We start from the raw sequence: 20402 nt of genomic DNA on the forward strand, positions 1-20402 counted from the left end.
GTTTAAAAAGCTAATCGTAGATATGATGTCACACAAATACATGTCATACTTGTACCCCAGTATTGATCCAAGCATCTCTTAAATCCATTCTTCCTCCTGCACAGACGTAAATCTGCTAATGCACATGGACACACAGGCATGTCTCATATGTGGTTGGGTTTACAGTGATGTCATTTTACAAACATTTGGCGCTCCATGCACGTCACGACTGTGGAGATTAAAGCACAGGAAGTTGGTACGATACTGTAAATCTTGCCAGTAGGCAGTAAAAGCTTTACTCTAGAGATATACACATGATGATACATTCTCACAAAGATCACTTCTCATATTCAGTTCTCTTCTGCACGAATCTACAATGATGAAACTCTAAATCATGATGAACTTTTGCTGACTGGAGAGTCAAGTTACAGACTGGCTAATAGCATGTGAAGCATTGCAAAAATGTCCATTTGCATACACTGGGGATGTCACAATCATTGTTCTTGACTGTACATCTCTCACACCCCGTCTTGCAGACCATTACCACACTTTTATTCTCTGTCCGAATGAAAGCGCCGTAATTTGCCGGCACAAGGTATTTACAATTTTAGATGTTTTTCATTTAAAAAAAGAAGTCTGGCATTTACATTCATGAAAAACCTCACTGCAAACATTACAGACCAGGCAACATTTCATAAACAAAACTGAGAAGAGAGGTCAGTTTGCTTGGAAGTAGTAGGACATTAGCTTCAGCTAAAGCTAGCATCCTGACTGGAAGGTGTCCACATGGTTGTTTTACTGTTCCAGATCGCACTAGGGCAGCTTATTGTGGGGGGACAATAAGAGGGTATCGACAAACATCCGTGGTTGTTTTTTTTGTGAAGTCACATGATCATGCGAGGTTGCAGGCAGGTCGGCAGGTAGGGTCTCAGTTGTTTCACAGTCTGGCTGAGTTGTCTAGATTGTGTACTCGGAGGGTTATAAGATGAAGAACTATTTGAAATTGTCCTTTTTGTCTGTGGTTTCCCAGGTTTTTAAAATCGTTAAAAATTTGTAAATCGTCTAGTGTGTGGCGAGCCTAAGTTAGCTTTAGCTACATGCGCCTTAGTAACATAGCTGAAGCTAACATGGCAACATAAATAATGTAGCAACATTATCTATAAAAACAGACCGTAAGGCAGACAACATTAGCCACTAGTTGCTGGAACAGTCAAAGGATGGACAATAAAATGGATACAAAAATGTTAAATATCCAAGTAACTGGTGAGGATTTAATCATCAAAGACCCTGGAAAGTTCCCCAAGTTCCAGGCTACCTAGAAAACATTCTGTAAAAGCTATGAAGGCGTGGATAGCGTCATTAGAACAGCACAACAGAGGGCTTTCAGATTAAAAAAAAAAAAAAAAAAAAAAACAAGCGAGTGGCAACGATCCATGGTTCAAAAGTTATTTAACTTTGAATAACTTGTCTCTTCTTACTGTATACTAGACTGGTCTCAGAGGGTTAATGCATTATGGTAGTTCTGATTTTGATACAAGCATTTTTTAGATGTGCATAGTAGAAATGTCAGGAAATGTCGTAGTGTTTGCTTATGTTAATGCTGTCCAAGACTACTGATGTTGTTACATGAACTTGAAGGGTCTCCATTTTAAAGAGGGAGATTTCATCTCTATACCTACTAACCCTGTTCAAGGCAAGGGGGCGCTCAAACTGAGGGTTAAGGATAGCCATGCAGAAGTGCAAGGACCACACATCAGTGATGGACTCTTGAGTTCTCTTTGTGCAGCTCACTGCCAGTTAACATCTTTTTGAAATTCATTCTCAGTGTAGTTTAGTTGGTTCAAATCCATCTTATCCACCCACTCCGAAAAAGGAAGTGTAAGCCAAACAGCCAGTTGTTAGCATTCATGAATACTACAGCATTTTCAGTCTTTTTTACTCGTCTATGTGCACCGTGGTCTTTCTTAAATGTTGTCATTTGGATGCAAAACTTTTTTTTAAACTGAAAAAATAAAGATTCTGTCTTCAGTGGGTCATTTCCATGTCTTTGCAGTTGTGATCTAAAGATGAATGAGGATAAAAGTTGTCAAACAGAGCTTTACAGGTGGAGGATTGGCGAGTGCAGTAACATTTTCGCAGAGTGGTCACGGTTTGGTTCAGAAGTAGTCTTGTGTGGTCCCACTGCTAGACTGGAGTCACTCAGTGGTTTATGAATGGAGTGGAAGAGACATCTTTATGACTCTGAGGCCCTCTCTCTCACCTCCACAAAACACTAAATACTGGGCGAGCTCAGTGAAGCAGAATGACGTGTGTCGAATTAAATGTGCGTGCATGTCTTAGCCGCTTCCTCCATTAAGAGCAGATTGCATCTGCGCCATACTTTCAGAGGGATACTTTAAAGAGCAGCCATTGAAGAAAAACTCAACTGAGCCTCCTGTCCCTTTCTATGACCTCTAACAGAGATACTATAATACCGTAAATCACAGCAAATCAAGGCAAGGACCCAGAATGTTTTCTATGGCAAGGAGTGAGTGGAAAAATACAGCAGCAATTACTGTAAAAGTAAAGCTTGGTCATAAACGCAGGCTGGAAATGCTTACCACAACACTCAGTTCAACACAGTAAGCAGTTCCACCTTCATCGGACAGAATCAGGATATTGAAATCTCTTTGGGGTCCACAATGAAATGATTATGAAACAATCACCATCCTTTTAAGTGAGGTTGAGTACTGAGTTTAATGGAGGGTGAAGATGTCACATAGTTTCCCAGTTTAAGAGGCTTAGTGAGTGGCCAGTACTCCGGTGACATGTGCTGATTAGGAAAGTGTCTGGCATAGGAGGCAGGGTGTCTGCCAAGCTTTAACCACCCATGTAAAATGTTTCATGCAGACACACAATTACATCCAAGGAAAACCTATCCTTTTTTAGCAAAGTGCAATCTGACTTCCTTAAAGTAGAACAGCTCACCAAATTGTGCACCAGAAAATGGCAACCACACATCAGATTGAGTCTGGTTTCCGTGTCATTTCCAGTCATTTTGGATCAAGTAGGTTCTTCATTCCATTCTGCTGATGTTTCCTTTGCTCTACGTGTGATTCAAAAGGGCCGAGTAAGGAGTTTACAGACATGATTAGTATTTTCTGTAGCACAAAGCAGACTGCATTTACCCTTTGTGGGGATTCCTTCACAAATTGCTTAAATTGAGCCTGTACTGAGATGACATTTCTCTCTAAAAACAAGTCCCTGTCCCAAACCGCTAAGCTGGGATGATTGCAGATTTTCTTTTCTCACTTTCATCACTTTTTCTGTGATTTCGCCAGCCCACCCTTCACAGTCTTTCATGTATAAAATCCTCAGGAGTATCTGACCCTGCCTCCCCACATGAGGAAAGTACATCAAATATCTCTGAAGAACAGCAGGCAGATGTGTCCACAGACAACATCTGTCTGTAGCTATCTCTTTGTCAAATAAGGTGCCAAGTGCAATGAAACACAGAAAGATTTCTGCAGAGGATTAAAGAAGTAAATCGCTTTTCTCTTATCTTGTAGATTTCAGCACCAAAGGGGCCTCTCCTGTACAACAATTAGATACCAATTGACTCTCAAAGGCCGATTTTCTTGAACTCTGGCCTGCCGATAAGTGCAAAGAAAGTATCTTTGGATGGTGTGAGAGTAATTTTTGGCTGAGTGTAAAAAGACAATCCCAAGCCAATTCAACACCAGAAGGTAAAAGATTTTTTGGAGAACAAAGAAAGGGATATATTCAACATTACTTTGAGCAGCACTTTGGACTTTGAGTTGAATAATGGCTCGAGGGACGACATTTAAACTTTTTTTTTTACTTGCAAAGGTTAGCTTTTAGACATTTTGTTCTGACAGAAAACACTCCTTCCACTTGAGGACATCTGTGGAAAACGGGGATTGCTAATGTCATTGATCAGAACAGGAAACATGGTGATATCATTAGAATAACAACATCAGTGGTCTCATGGTTAGGAAACAAGTCAAAACAATACAGAGCTCATAATAAATGCTACCAATACCAAGATCCAGTGAAGGGTCCACCAAAGTGTGCCATAGATTAGGTTAATAATCATCATGGTGTGGTTAATTAATTTAGAGTTTCGCCTAAGCTACATCTACTAAAAAGAAGATGCTTTGTTGGTTTATTGAAAAATATCTGATAAACTCAATCCTTGCTTTTCCAGATTTGAACAATTAATTCAACTACATTCTAGGGCTGGGCGATATCTTGAGATTTTAATTTATATCGATATATTTTTCTATACGAGATATGACACGGGACAATATCGTTTTATCGATATAGTTAGTTTTACGTTAAAATACTTAAATGTGAGTCGCCATTTCACCTACTTCTCTTGGCTCTGTGTTGCTCTTCTTCACAGACAAATATATTGAGATATATATCGAATATCGAGATATAGCTAAAATATATCAAGATATATATCTTGGTCCATATTGCCCAGCCCTACTACATTCTAATTATCACACACAGAAATGCCATCAAAGTTCTGCTTTTTTCCATTTTCCATTCAGTTACACAATTCCCCTTTTTGTATTCAAAATTGCAATGAAGGATATCACTGATTAAATACTCAGTATGTGAATTCTACTGCCTGAGGCCTCTCAGTTAAAATAACAAAAAACATGCCCGGTAAAAACACACACTATGGGGTGCAGGTGGCCGAGTGGTTAAGGTGCACCCCATGTACACGGACGGCCCGGGTTCGAATCCAGCCTGAGGCCCTTTACCGCAAGTCTCTACCCCGCTCTCATCCCCGTTTCCAACTCTATCCACCTCTATCAAATAAAGGCACAAAAATGCCCCCCAAAAAAACCCTTTAAAAAACACACGCTACAAGGGACATTTATGGGACGAACCATGCAGCTGATGGCAGAGAATAATCATGGTCCATCTTGAGGAGGCAGCACTAAAAATGAATGAGAAAAACAGAAAAACTTTCAGTATCAGTCCATACTTCCTTATGTTGTTTATATTGATTTTTGCCCTTTCTGCATACAATTTTATTAAAAACCCAATAGAACAGTCTATTTTAATCACCAAACTGGGGTCATTTGGGGCTGAATTAAACATTATACAGCCACTTAGAGGACATTTCAAAATATCACAATATATGGTGTATCAAGATATAGCAAAAATATCTGTGGGGATATCAATTTTAGGCCATATCGCCCAGCCCTACACTTGACTATAAATATAAGTAGTACAGGAGTGATTGAAAAAAATAATAATTAAAAACAAACAAACAAACAAAAAAAGAGATCCCTACTGATGTGGTGTCTGTGATTAAGTGATGGCTAATTGGCAAAATGACTTAGGGAACAATGGTCTTTTGCTAGTGCGATTGCTTTTGGGTGCTCTACTTCAGCACAGTGGTGCTTGAAGCTTTGATTCTAACAATAATGTTTAGAAGATAATCTAGTTATCTTTAGTTTAGTTTGCTAGCAAAAATGGCTGGCAGAGTGACCCACTATAACACTGCAGCCTTAGGGCTAAAATAGCAAAAGCCACCCACAGACTGAAATGCACCTGCATCCTAAGTGACGCACTTCATCAAGTCTTCTGTACCTTTTTTGACCATTTATTGGGTTTTAACCTTGAATTCCATCAATTTACTTTCATCTTTATGCTTCATGAAGTGTGATTAATATCAGTCTGAGTACCGTAAAACACCAAATAATAGCCCAGGCGTTTATTTGTCTCAATCACTGAGCAGACCAGGCGTTTATTTGGGACCAGGCGGCTATTTGGAACAGGCGTTTAATTCCCTTCTCACAAAAATCTTGCTTCGCAAAAATTGGAAAAATATGGTAATTTTAATCAAACTATTTATTTACACCAGTATGAATATCACTTTTACATTTTTAAGACAAGATTACAGTACCATAGTTATACTTTTGTCTTCCTCTGTCAACTCAACACTCTCTAAACACTTTAAATACTGGTAAGGAACTAAACAAACACAAAGTTGACAACAGACAGTTTAAAGTTAATGTCGTACTTTTTATTTTTTGGCTGCATCGGGGCATGGCGCTGCTATCTCACTTGAGAAAACAAGCAAGAGACAGGGGTGCCCCAGCCAATGAGGAGGCTAGTACTCGCAGCCAATCAGGCTCAGGTCAGAGGGAGCGTTCCTATTGGCCGCTGTAGCTTCTGTATCTCAGCTCAGTGAGAAGTCGATTCAATGGCAGAATTATGGCGGTGTTCGGTCCTGTGTAGAATTTGTTCATGATGAGATTAAGTGTTTTCTTGCCTGTGATTCGGCCATTGATGTCAGTGGAAAAGCAGAGCAGAATCACTCCACGAGCGCTTTGCCACCGTGAGTATTCAATTCAGCGGACATTCTCACCTGTGAGGAGGCAAGTAGAGAGGGGCGGAGCTATGGAGCTCAAACAGGGAGAAGAACAGGAAGGGAGGGGGAGTTGTGAGTTGATTCTATATGGTTCTCATCTCATCTCAGTCACATATCAGATCTGTAAATAAATTACACCCGGCATTTATTTAGAACAGGCATTTATTTGTCAAAATGTACTGCCACACCCGGCGGTTAATTGGGACCCGGCGGTTACTTGGTGTTTTACGGTATAAACACTGCATGCTCTACCGTCTATCACAGCTAGTCTAGAGTCTTTGATAATGTGTTTTAGCAGACAGACTGTGAGAGTAAATGTTTGAAAAGTCTCTGAGCTGAGTAGAGCTCTTTCCATGATGCTCAACAGCCCCACACACATGGCATCTGCCTTAAGCACACTGCAATACACCATACATTTTTTGCGTTTCTGTTTTATGGTCGGGACATTCCTTTGTGAAAGACCTTGTCATCAAAAGCCTCCTTGGTCATTGCTCTCCCTCCATACCTCTTTCTTTTCCATATTCACCTCCTCTCATTCAATCCGTCCTTCTCCCTGGAGCTGTAATGGCTTTAGCAGATGCTAATAGTAACTACTGTGTGACAGAGGATGTATCCTGTGGTTTGGATTTTTGTTTATAGCTGTAACTAAGCCTCATAGGCCTGTACCAGCCCTGCTGTCTGTCAGGTATCTGCTGCAAGCTGCCACACACAGAGGAATCAAGAGCTTAAAGGGACATACTGGTAGTTTTGCAAGCAGTCAAGTAAATCTTCTTGAGCTTAAAAACCTAGATTACTTATGCCGATTTCACAATTCATGCTAGTGATTACAATATTTTTGTCTACCTTCAAGAGCCCCAAATGTTTCATAAGTTACTTAATTGTTCATTTTTATACCTAAAAACAAATTTTAAGAACACAACAGTCAATTCACTAATGCACAAATGTTAGCTAAACTCAGATTTTTTTTAGATGATAGTGTAAGAACTGCAGAAATAAGCAAGTCTGCAGAGCATGGACTCTTTGCAGCTAAATGAAGAGCCATGTTACAAGGAAATGCATGTTACAGTAAATACCAATGGCACCTCTTTATCTAGTACACAACGATGTTGATGAGATTGTGCATCACCTCTAGGACTACTTATAAACATCTCATTCTGAATGTGGGTGGTAGAGGGAGACAGCATTTTCAATGACTTCAGTGGAAGACTTCAGCAATAAAAAAAAACTATATCTGATTGTTTTAGGAGTTATCTTGGGTAAACGTGTCCTAAGTCGCAGTGGCAACAAGAAGTCATTAAACCACAGGGTTCACAGAAATACTGAATAATGCTGAGGCTGCTGTTTGTTTCAGTAATTCACAATGGCCAAGGCCTTTCCAGTAAACTCTGTGCTTTGGTTACATCCAAACAAATGACAAAAATGGTCTTGAACTTCAGCATGCAAGATCTGGTATGTGTCCCTCTTAATTTCCTACGAGTGTGCTGGTGTGGTTGTGAATAATATGTCTCTCCTAACAATTTATCCCTGTCCCTTTGGTGGCTCCGGGGCAAGCCTGTGAGATCATTTCAATTACTTGTTGTGATGTGCTGGTATTTCCTTTTTAATCCCCCTTGCAGACTCATTGGACGCTGAGCTGTTTTAGTCTAGTCATACCAAAAGACAGCTCAGGACAGAGGAATGGGACTAAAAGCTCATAAAACCTTGAGATCAAACACACTGTTCATTTTTAATATGTTTGTGTAAGTGACGAAGTCCATTCTGGATCCTCATGTCCAGCTCTTATGCAATGGCTCCTACTCAGGATCACCTCGTGAACTATCAATGTTTAGTGCCTTTTCCCTTTTTAGGTGTTGCTGTCCCACTCATAAAATAATTGTTTTTTTGTAAGGGGAAAATATGTTGAATAAGGTGAGGGAATATCTTGGTTATATTTTATGAAAAGCAAAGTGTGTGTACAACCCAGCTGCCAAATATTGTGGTTAAAAACCCATTAAAAATCTAAAGGCCCACCAGAGAATCAGGAGATTTTTTTATTTTTTTTAACTATTCAGTTATTTACAAAAGGACTGTTCATAGGTACACCACATGTCATACATGACTACAAGACTCTGATTCTCAGGATTATGACCATGTTAACCACTTAAGGATAAATCCACCACAGTAGCTACAATTAATGCATTTGTCAGACTACAAACAAACAATAATAAAAGTAGAAAAAAGCAGCAAAAGAACATGTAAAGAAAATGTAAAGTGAAATAAAGCTGGTTCCAATGTGCATTTTATATAACTTTAATCAGAAGGTATACATAAAAGTTTGGCCTTAAATTATTTTGTTGCCTTCTTATGTCATTCATACTAGCCCATACTGGACTAACAGGTTTTGACTGGCATGACCAAACCGGGCTTGTCTGAGTATTTGAATAAATTGAAGCAGGACTTCCCCCAATAAAGAGCCAATAAAACGTGAACCTGCAGACTTGAATGGTTTGAAGAATACCTTGGATGTTTTCCCACTGAGATTGGAGAAGGCGTGTCTCGTCACATGACTCTACAGACTAGGAGTGCTGGTTAAGGTGTGGGGGGTCATGCCTTGAGGTTTGTGGGGGTGGTAATGGAGCATTTCCTCAAGAGTGTGATCTTTAACAAGCATACCAATTCTCGATTTCCCTCTGATGCATTCCAACTATGTGCAATAACCACCCTGAGGGTTCTCACGCAGATTTCACCTGGTTAGAAAACAATTCAGATTAGTCAGAGGTGGAAACACCCACGGATCTCCTTGATGTCATAAGGTTGTCATTAATAATTTTAAATCCGGTAACAAAATTTTGTGAACAGACAGACAAAAAAAAATGGTAGAAAATGCAAAATTTCTCACATCTAAACAATGGTCAGGGCAGTAATAAATTGTTAATTGGCTCCGTGTCAGGTTGTGTTTGAACCTGTGTAAACAAGTATCTACACATCCTGACCCAATTTAACCCTTTAAAAGACTTGCATGTGGGGATTCAGAGGAGAAAAGCCAGGCCAGCTGCTGCTTTGTTCCTCTCCCAGGTGTCTCCTTTAACTCACCTCTTACAAACATAGCCTGCCTTCCCTCACTTTCTCCTCTTTTCTGCCCTCCTCATCCTTTACAATCAACCAGACCCTTTTTCTTCTCTAAAACGTATTGACTTCTCACCATCTATTCAACCCTCAAATATAGCTCCAAGTTTTTCTTCTCTACAAATCCCTTATTTTAGAAAGCATAGATGTTATTACAAGTGATTAACATTTCACCAACCTACACCCACCCACCAGTAATGTTTGACAACTTTTTGCTCTTTCCATCAAGTCCCTATAACCGTAGTAATCCAAAATTCTTCACATTGCTAACCCAGTGACACAATGACCCAAGTGTTATCTAAACTTTAGATTAAGAGCATTTACAAGTAGCGATGGGATTTGATACTTTTTAACACTCCTGTTTATTCTGTTTTTGTCTCCAACATCTCCTGAGGAAAATATATGGCTCTCTCTTGCTGGAAAATGCTACAGTTCGGTTTAACTGTGGTTGTTTTTCTTTGATTGTCCAGCACAGATCAGTTAACACAAGGAGATATGTTGTGGCATGAGTAGACACCTCAATGGTATGTCATGTTAGATATAGTTTAAGCTGTTTCCACGTGTTTGTATTTTGTTTTCTATTAAGTGTTTGCTGGCAACAGCTTATAGGAGCAGGTACCTGCTTGTCATGGCAATCAGAGGTTACAAGAAGTTTATGACCACAAACACCAAGCAAGAGTGAATGTGAAAAAATAAAAGCTAAATTGAAAGGAAATAATCACCAGACTAAAGTTTGATATGCAGACAGCTCCGGACGTGTTCATGTGACGCAGTAGGATGTGAGTCACAGACGTTCCACATTTGGGATTAAAGTGGTGATTTTGGAGACTCAGGTCTGTGGAATTCGTGCAAAATACAGATGGATTCTGCGGGACGAATTAATGGAAATTGGAATTTGAATGATCGCTGTCTTTACACTATCCTGCCTGCAGGATTTCTGCTGTAATGTTGACAACAAAATAGATGTTGCTATGTGGGTGAGGAGAGCCAAGTGATTTCCTGCTCATGTCTGCCTCCATGTTTTTGCACTTACTCCACATGGAAGATGTTCTGTATGCAGCGCCACGCATCTTGGGCAAAATCCAGTGTGACTTTATGAAAACCAAAACCAGCTCCTGTCAGTGACTGCTTATGTCAGACTGTATGGGTAACATACAGTGTGCATTTTGGAATGATATCCTACTGTGACAATGTGTTTGAGGCAGAGCCTCCTTGTCTATGAGCGAGTGGATTTTGAGCTGTGAAGTAACACACCCTGAGGCCACAGCTCCATTACAAGACACAATGCCCTCTGTGTGTTAGAACAGCAGGCTGCTAAACAACTTGGCTGTAGAGTTGGGTTATTCCGTCACAAAAGCTGTGAAAAAGTCAAAAAAATGACTTACGATGGGAGTTGTTGTAGGTGATTCTTTTCAGGCCCCACATCTGACTAATAAACTAGTGTACATTTTCTCTTGTTTTATCTTAAGATCATTTTAAACCTTTCAGCAGTTATTTTATATCATGTAGAGGGTGCATGGGAAGCTCAGATATGATCATTTCACCTCTTCATGACTAAAAACGGCTAACATTGGTATTCAATCCCTTCCTAAATAGCATTGCTGTTACCCACAAGTTCCTGGCTTTACTAAAACAAGGTAAAACACCAACCATTTCACTCTTGAACTATTTCCTAGCTGACATGCCATAAGTTAGCTGTTAATGTTAGCCACAAAATGTTCATGGTATATTAATGATATTACTGAAACATTAGAAAATTGTAAAATTCATCCTTATGGTGATGATACAGTTTAATATATGTCACCTTTGTAAGGTAAAGCTCTCTCCATTATAGAATGATTTAAATTAATTGCAACCCACTCTAGTTAGTCTAAAACTAACCCTGAACCACACAAAAGCCAAATATAAGTTTACTCAAGACAAAACTTGAACTGCGTTGATGTTACCAGAAAAGATTTAAGCTTTTATATGTCCCATTTTGGATCACGGAGACACTCCACATATAACTATTTGTTTTGAAGTCTTCAGATACTGTATATCACAGCACCCTTTGTTTAATCACAGGTGACATAATTCATACTCACAATTGTGAATACCAGCTCTCACTGGGTCAACAAAAAAAGCTTTGCAGTATTCTGCTGATTTACAGATCACTCATTCCCTTCTTACCTGACTTCTTTTTGTCAAACCTCTGAAGCCATACAACCAAAACTGGATCACTTTAAAATGCCAACGTTTAGAATTGAATGGGGAAAGACTGCTTTTAGTGTTGCATCAGGTATTATGTGAAATAGTTTATGAATAACAGTTCAGCTGCTTCTGTAGTATTATACATTGTTTTTGAAGAGCTAGTGTCTAAGGGAAAGTAGGGATGCAGCATATTGGATTTTTGCTGTCATTTGCAAAGTAACTTAAGTAGGCCTGAAGTCAACCAAAGAAAACCTGGTCGGCTGAAATTACACCAACACGCCAACCAATCGATTAAATGTCCAGGTAAGAAAAAAAATACAAGAGGGCTAGTCTCAATGGTATAAAAAGCAAACATAATAATCTTTATGAAGCATTAATTATTGTGAACCTCATTATGCTGTACTCAAATAACAGCTGACTCAGAGATGATCAGAGAGCAACAGCCTTTGATGTAATTTAAATTAGAGCGGGGCGTCTGTATAATTTTTAATTCAGCTCCAAATGACACCAGTTTGGTTATTAAAGTAGACTGCTCTGTTGGATTTTTGATAAAATTATATGCAGAAAGGGCAAAAATCAATTTAAGTCAAATGTAACACAGTTTTATTTTGAAAATTACTTCATTCAAACTTTTACTAATAAATCAAACATACATAAATCATGAAATATTCTGTCTTTTACAGTGTATGGACAGTCCTGAAATGTTTTCTGTATGTTTACTATTGCTGATTATAAAATGATTATTTTCCTCATTAAGGGTGAAGCAAACCTACACAAAACTCACCAATCCTGCATGCAGCCAATGGCCTAAGCCCTGCAGTCTCATCCACCATTCAGGCTCACAGCTTTGATTACATTAGTCCATTAACTGTGCTGATGAATGCTGGAGCAGCTTCTGACAAGTTCATTACATGAGAGCATCTTTAAACCTTATGCAAGAATTTCTCCTGTGAGATCATGGGGGGGAAATAAAGCTCATTTGGAGGCAGGAACATTTTAACTCCTTGTTGTCAGTGTTTTGAACTCTTAGAGAGGAAGTGGATCAGTGGAGAAGTGGATCACATTGGTCTGCTGCTAGGCCGTCTTCTCTCTAACATGTACAAGTTTGGCAGGGAGTTTGAAGAAAAAATGTTTGTGCCCAGGCAAATCAGGTATTCTGGGTGGAGATTTTTAAATCCTGGCTTTTCAACAACACTGGGCTCATGTTTTTAGTGGCGTGTTGTATTACTGCCGCTGTTATCTCAGAGTCATCTTGTGGCGTATTTCAACGATTACCACATGAGTTTGACCTCTTCCTTTTTAAAGCTGAACCCCTGACAGATGACAGATCCCAGCAGCGCTGTTTCTCGTAGTCCGTCTCTGAACGCAGATAAGTAGCCGCTAACTCACCACACTGCTCTGTTTATCCATAGTGTTTACCTCCTCTCTCCTCCACTGATACAAAAACACGCAAGTGCGGTGAAGGGTTTGCTGGATGGGCGGGGGAGTGAGCTCTCTGCTGTGAGAGATGCGCTCAGGGACAATGGGAGAAGCGAAACTCCAGTGAGAAATGCATGCTGCAGCTCAAAACTTCCACATAATTTATACCCGGATGACATTCGCGATATAGTCATTTTATACATCATACGTGGCAAAAGCCGTGATACATCGAGTATTCTCGATATATCGCCCACCCCATTTTAAGTGATCATGGCACAATAAGTATTTAGTATCATATAGCCTACAAAATTTCCTCAGATAAATGTTTTTATCAATTCATAACGATAACTTTTTATATGACTGACTTGTTTTGGTCAAGGCTGTGTAATCAACTAGTATTCAAGATGGCATGCAGTGTTTATTTACCAATGTGAAAAAAAATCAGCTGGTTAGGACTTTATCTTTTCTCTCTTTTGCTCTCTGTCAGTAATGGACAGTAAAGTTGTTGTGAATATTTTACTTAGAAAATAAAGGGACTTAATACTTGTATTTGATGACCATTGAAATAAACTGTCCACGGGAGCAGAAACACCCACAGCGCCACTTTAATACAAACATTATGTTAAGTTTAAGATAAGCTGTCTCCTGCTGTGCATCACTCAGTCAGCTGCTCACTGCTGTCTCATTCCCACACGTACGCAACCAACCAACATGGAGGATCTTGGTCGAATGGGAAGGTATTGACCAACCAACTGACCGACTGGAATGTGTCAGCCCAAACTTTTAGGCCAAAATCAATACCAAGATATAATGTAGTTCAGACCTTAAACCTCAGCCTTTATGACACACTTCAAAATTTAAGGAATGATGAACAAAGAAAAATACTTAAGCTGATGAGGGTCAGGTCCCCTAACTTATTTGTAATATTTAACATTTCAAGCTATTATCTGCTCATGCAGATATGCCAAGAATATCTTGCATCGCTAATGTAAAGTAATTGCAACAATTTCAACATATAACCTTTTAATCAGGGCATAGGCTGTAAGAATGAGTGCATGTTAATGAATGTAATTCTGTCTGCATTATTCTGTTCTGTCTTTATTTTATTCTTGCAAGACACCCCTGGATAGGGGCCCTCATCTCAGAGGGTTCCCTCTACTAAGATAAAGGATAGAAAAATAAAAATGGCAATTGATAATCTTGAAATGCACCCAGTCATCTCTCTTAATTTTAACTCTTTATTGTCTTTACAGTTGTTGATCAAGTAGGAAGTCAGGCGATGATCACCATTTGTCATTACATTCTAACTAATATCCTATAACACAGCAGTATATCATATACATTATGACCACATTAAAACTTCCCCCATTAACATGACGCTCGAGGTGGTTGCTATGTGAAGCTTAAGTTGAGAAACATCTGTATCAAGAGTTGAACACAATGGCTAGCTTTTATTTAACATTCATTCTTTTGCTTTGTTCATATGTCATAAACAAGGAGTTCAACTCAGAGTCCATCTGCGGGACTGTGATATGATCTTCAGACTTGGATATGATGTGAAGTCTTTGCTCTCATCCCTTCGCTCTGGCGTGGACCCAGATGCAAAATTAAACCAAGATGTTGGCAGATTCAACATTTTGCCAGAATCTCTGGGAACGGGTTTCAGTAGCAGTGGGGCATGTCACAGAAACAATGGTGAGAGAGGCTAAAGGTTAATACCCTTAAATACTGACTGCACAGAACCACAGTAACAGACACAGGCACACATAAACACACATGGGGACTTTGGGTTTAATGAAGGGCTCGGTTTCCACTAAGGGGAGATTAAGGTTGGAGGGCAAACTGTGGGAACAACTGGAGAACTCAGAGCTTGTGAAAAATGTCTTGATTTAATATAGGTGAGTCATGTACAGTATGTTTTTCTATAGGTTCAGGTAGGCTTTACAGTTGCTCCCAATCTATCTGTACTTGCTGTGCATGCTGGATATGAGTGTGAGCCTGGCTGTTTGCTCGGCTGTGTATTTGACATGGTGGGACAATAGCAGGATTCTGCCGAGTGAAGCCGTGGGAGGAAAGGGACAGAGGAGTCAATGAGTGAAGAGGCTTCTGGGATGCGTCAATGCAAGGCCATGATGAGCGTGTAGGAGGACAGGCCTTCCAATTCAACAATGTGCAGAGGAACAGCCATTCAGTCTCCTCGAAGGACGACACGCACATTCAGTCAAAAGGTACAGGCGAAATTAAGCCATTCATCCACCGTTCCCTGTGACATATGGACAACTGGGCCTGACATAGCCAATGAATGATTCTTTGCTGTACGTTTTCACTCACCATTCAGGAAAAAAGAGAATGAATGCTAAGGGAAATGTTAAAAAAGATGCGTCATCAATTCATTTCAGTAGAGAAGGAAAAGGCACAATGGAGAATACTTCATGAATGATCGTCTAGTTTCTGTTAAGTACACTGACAGCAGTGATAAACAGTCATGTCAGATATAAAATGTTAAAAACAGAAGTAACATTCTCACCCTTTGAGGTGTCATTTTATCATTCAGTGCAGCATTGGGATTGAAAGGTTGCTTATGTAACCGTGTAGGACACCAACATTATTTGGTGATAGAAGGATTAAAGCTATGCATTTAGATGGGAGATTTCAAGTCATTAAAAACTTTGAGGATGGGTGTAGTTTTTGGGCCCTTGGGACATCTACAGAACAACCAGGCCATGCTCACTCACCACATCCACCCCTTACTCAACATATAGATACTTAAATGAATGCACTATTAACCCTCAGGCATCCCTTTAATTTAGTACCCTTTAAAGTCGTTAAGGACAAAAATGTCCACTTCCAAAAAACTGCTATAAAAACTTAACAGATTAATATTTTTTTCTGCTTATATATAAACTTGTGAAAATAGTGGCATAACTTCCAAGCAAAGTAGAGAAATTTCATGCATTTTTGAACATCCAACATTCCAGCAACATTTTAGTCTTATTTCAGTATTTTTGACAAAAACTAAGCGTGTTTTTGCGGCAGCGTTTTTAATCACGTCATATCTATTTTTAGCTAGTTTAGTCTAGTCTTTCTCATGGAAAAAAGGTAGTCAACAAACATTTCAGTAATAATTTTACTCGAAAAATTTAACACTGTCTGGCATGTGATAGAGACAGACCAGAAAACATGCAACTGGTTGCAAAGCCTGGCTAGAAAGGGAGCAATTTGCTCCAGAGCGTGCTTTGTGTTCGGATTACTGTGCAGACATCACCAACAGATTTAATTGTTGATGATTTGTTTGTTGCGTCTGCACACCTTTTTTTCATGCAGTGTGTTGCTATTGTGTATGCAAAATGTTGTTTTCTCAAGCTCAGATGCTTGGGAGTGAGCCATCAGTCATTCATACTATCTCTATCAAGAGTTGCTCATGCTCAACAGTGATCAACAGGAAAAGAATAACAGAGTATAGGTGCCACCTGATGAAACATCTGCACATCCTTAAACTTTGAAAGTCTGGGAATATTTTACTCTCTACATTTTAAAAAGAAAGATTGCTTACAAAATATATAAAGCAGACCTTGCATATCACAGGTGCACATTGGCGATGAGTTTTTACCTTGTATGCTAGTGAACGTTTGATATTTGTGATTCTAGGTCATGGTGCCTCTGACAGAGTACAGGCAGAGCCTTTGAGAAAAAAAAAATTTCAGAGGGTGATTGGATGAATGTTCTGTCTGTCACATCTTAACGGACCAATCAGAGCAACAAAACACGTGACATCGTAGCCGCTACCGAGGAGTAAACTTCATAGAGAACTGCATAACGCGAACCATGGCAACTGTAGACATGTCAGTATACGACTTTGTCATTTTTGAATTTTTATTCTTCTTTTAATGAAGAATTGTCGTCAAGTTCAGACAGAACTGACGCTATAGCAGCATCCACAGTTGTCTCTTCCGCCATAACTGCTCCGGCCTCTTGTCGCTGCTTGCGTATGCCACAACTCTGCTGCATCCAAAAGTACTTCCCCTCAACGCTGATTGGTCCTGTCACTTTCTAACCGGGCTCAATCTGTTCAGTAGGGAGCTTTGCAAGATGGATTTGCCAGTGAGAAACACAGAAACGGGCAAATCCATCCGCTTTGCAAGGTCACATTTAAGCACCAGCACCAATTAAAAGTATTGATTTGGCACCAATATCGTAAACAATAGACAATACCCACAGTTAGGCCCCCTAGATATTTCCAAGTAGAGAGCAGACACACTGCTCAGCTCCACCCACCTCTGTTGCTTATTTCTTCTTTGAATGAAGGACTCTGTTGGATAAATACAAAGCACTCTGTGAGGTGGATTTACTAAACAGGCTTACAAGTTAACTCTGAACGATACCAGACTGCTTTGTGAGTAGTTTGCAGCATTGACCATCTCAGGGTCCACTTTACAAATCATATTGCTCTAACCCCCTTCATTACCATCATTCTCATTACCATCATTCTCATCCTGGATAGGGGCAGATCCAGAGGCAGAAGTACCAGTGCCATGGATGAAAACGTATAGTCCTGTGTAATGTCAGGAACAAATTCTACACTTTGTGCTTCAAATGTAACAATATAACTGCACAGCCATATGCCCCTGGGTTCAGGGGACATCATTTCTGTTTGTTGTCGTTAAAACTCCGGCAGAACTTTAGTTTAGTTTCTGTTACAAAAACGAGACTGGATGAAAACAACAGCGATGGACTGTCAGGAGGTCATGTAATCCATGATATTTGCCTCACTTTGTGTCCTAAATGTTAGCTAAAACAGGAGAGAGGAAGGGAAGGCGTGAGCTGCAGTCACAGGGCGAGAGGAGCGGTTGGGTGCGTGTGTCTGTGTATATGTGACAGAGATAGATTGTGTGTTCGTTCGTGAGTGCGGGTCGGTCTGATAACAAGCATCACCGAGCTAACGTTAGCTTGTTGAATAAGTAAGTGACAAATGTTTGTAAGTTATCATAATAGAGTGGTGCAGTAATGAGTCCTAAACGCGGAACTAAGTTAGCATTTTAGCCCTTCCTGTTCCCTCGTCTGAAAGTCTATGGGAATTTTGAATGCGTTTTCGGTTAAATGTCTGAAATAAGGTCTGTGGTGAACACACATTCAGGAGAGTTTAACGTTTTATCCTACGGCATAAAATACATCCGAAACGTGCCCCAACTTTGAATTGTGTATCTTTTCACATCTTAATGAAGACAGCTGCTAAAAGATAGCTAACAAGGACTACATATGTCATCATCCGAAGCGCGGCAACTGAGCCGTTCAGTTGTATCCGTGTGATGACGTAAATACAGTCGACCGTGTTGTAGTTCAGTATAGCATGACGTTACCTTTTTACTTTTGACAGTTAGATTAACGAACCAGATACAATTCTTATATTATCAGTTTATGAAGATTATCTTTCTGAGCAAAACGTGTAAGTTTCATAAACTTTTATTGAACACAGAGCTTATTTTCAGCAGTAATCCAAAAACCCCTTGAAAAATCCCATAGGCTCGAAGACAAGGGAACCCATGCTTCACGAACTTCCGGGTATGCCTACAAAATTACGTCACGACTGCACCACTCTACATCAATAACTTTAAGAGGCTGGGGCTTACCTGTGGCTCCTCAGGGATGCAATAATTGCAAGAGGATGTAACAAAAGCAGAATCCCACTATAAGAGTCTTTCATTCAAATCATATCCCCAGGCTGTTTTCATTAGTATGATCTTAAAGTGTTTATGTATGTTTGTAAGGAGGGAGGCAAAGTAATAACATAAAAATATCATTTACATTTTTTAAAATAATTAATATTTTTGTGTGTTTATTCTGTGGCATGTTCAAGTTATTTAATTTAACAGAACTCAGAAAAAATATTTTTGTTTTAAGAATATAGACATTTAAACTCTAACATTATTTTGACAGCTTTGGAACATCCATGTTAAATTTTTTGTGATCCATCTGATTCATCAATGAATCAAGAAAATAATCATACGATTCATTGATGATTGAAATCATCGTTTGTTGCAGCCATATTGTTGGAGAGACTGAGATGAATGGGGATATGTGCCTCTAAACGAGGATTTTTTTTGTGTGTAGCAGCAGGCCTGTGTGTCCCTGAGCAGTGTCATGTGCTAGCAAGAAACCTGTTGGACAACTTCCCTCTGATGTTATTGAGACACATATTGAGCGTGGTTGAGGATTAGCCTGTTGTTAAGCGCTTGGAAGAAAACATGGAGGGTATTTGGATGTGGATTTTACACTGATGTGTGCACCCTGGTGCCCCGAGGCTGTGTAGCCGTAAAAGAATTAACCCACATCTTCGTTTAGGGATTATGTGGTATTGTGCACAACAAATCTTAATAATTATGCACTGTGGTAATGTCAGAACAAGAATTCAAGTCTTTGCAGGCATTTACTGGAATTTATAGAGCTGTAAATCAAAGACCACACATTAGGGCTGGATTTATGAGTTATTCCCATTATTATAACAAACACACAAATACACACGTGCACAGCTATATTAACAGCACCAAACCCTAACAAAACCTCAAACAGCTTCGTTCTCATTTCAATGGAAAGGGTGTGTTGAATTATTTTTTATTTTCGACATAAACACAGATACATTTCCGATATCCATCAGTCTTTTCTCACATTTATAACAAACTTAATGAGCAAGAAGTTTCAGTAGTATTGATATTAAAAGATTTGCTGTACAGACTCTTTACCTTACTCTTGAACTCTAGGAAACAGCCTAAGGAGATGAAACCTGATCAACAATGCAGTTTTAAAAATCACCTGTGTTTCGGTCTAAGCCTGAAACAAGGTCAGAATCCCACACAGAGACCTTTAGAGGCAGCCGCTGCGTTGAAATGCCTGAAATATGAGGATATTGGTGCACTCCTGACCTCCTCTCCACCCTCTCAGCTCACAGTGCTCACCCTTCCTCAGCATTTCTCACCCTAAACCTGCCCCTGAGTGCAGTGGGGGGTTATAGTTCAATGAGTGGGGTTTCCCCTTTCAGACTGAGTTGAGATAACAAGGGTTGAGGCAGTTTTGACAGTGGCACAAGCTCAGACACACAAGAGAAAAGGAGCCAGCTTTGGGGAAATGCCCACAGGTTTGAACTTAACTTTCAGGGTCAAAATTCTTGAGCAGAGCGAGACCCCTCTCATGTTTTAATTTGTGTTATTCTGCCAGGGGGCCATTTACACCCAATAAAATTTTCTCATTAACACCAAGGCACCATTAGGGTTTTTGACCCGAAGTAAAGGAATTTCCATTTTTTCCCAGGAGAAGAAGTAGA

The 20402-nt window shown here is 39.6% G+C and overlaps 1 protein-coding gene and 1 long non-coding RNA gene across 2 annotated transcripts in view; one reads left to right on the top strand and one right to left on the bottom strand.

The window, feature by feature from the left end:
• ngfa (nerve growth factor a (beta polypeptide)) overlaps nucleotides 1-20402 on the top strand; it is a 179522-nt gene that overhangs the window by 113427 nt on the left and 45693 nt on the right. The gene's annotated exons all lie outside the window — the stretch shown is intronic.
• Nucleotides 14562-20402, bottom strand: part of LOC121518109 — a 49277-nt gene continuing 43436 nt past the window's right edge. The window contains exon 3 of the long non-coding RNA XR_005992622.1: nucleotides 14562-14736. This is a non-coding gene — a long non-coding RNA (uncharacterized LOC121518109). The remainder of the gene's footprint in view (nucleotides 14737-20402) is intronic.

The sequence above is a fragment of the Cheilinus undulatus genome, linkage group 11, assembly GCF_018320785.1.
Source record: "Cheilinus undulatus linkage group 11, ASM1832078v1, whole genome shotgun sequence".
NCBI lineage: Eukaryota > Metazoa > Chordata > Actinopteri > Labriformes > Labridae > Cheilinus > Cheilinus undulatus.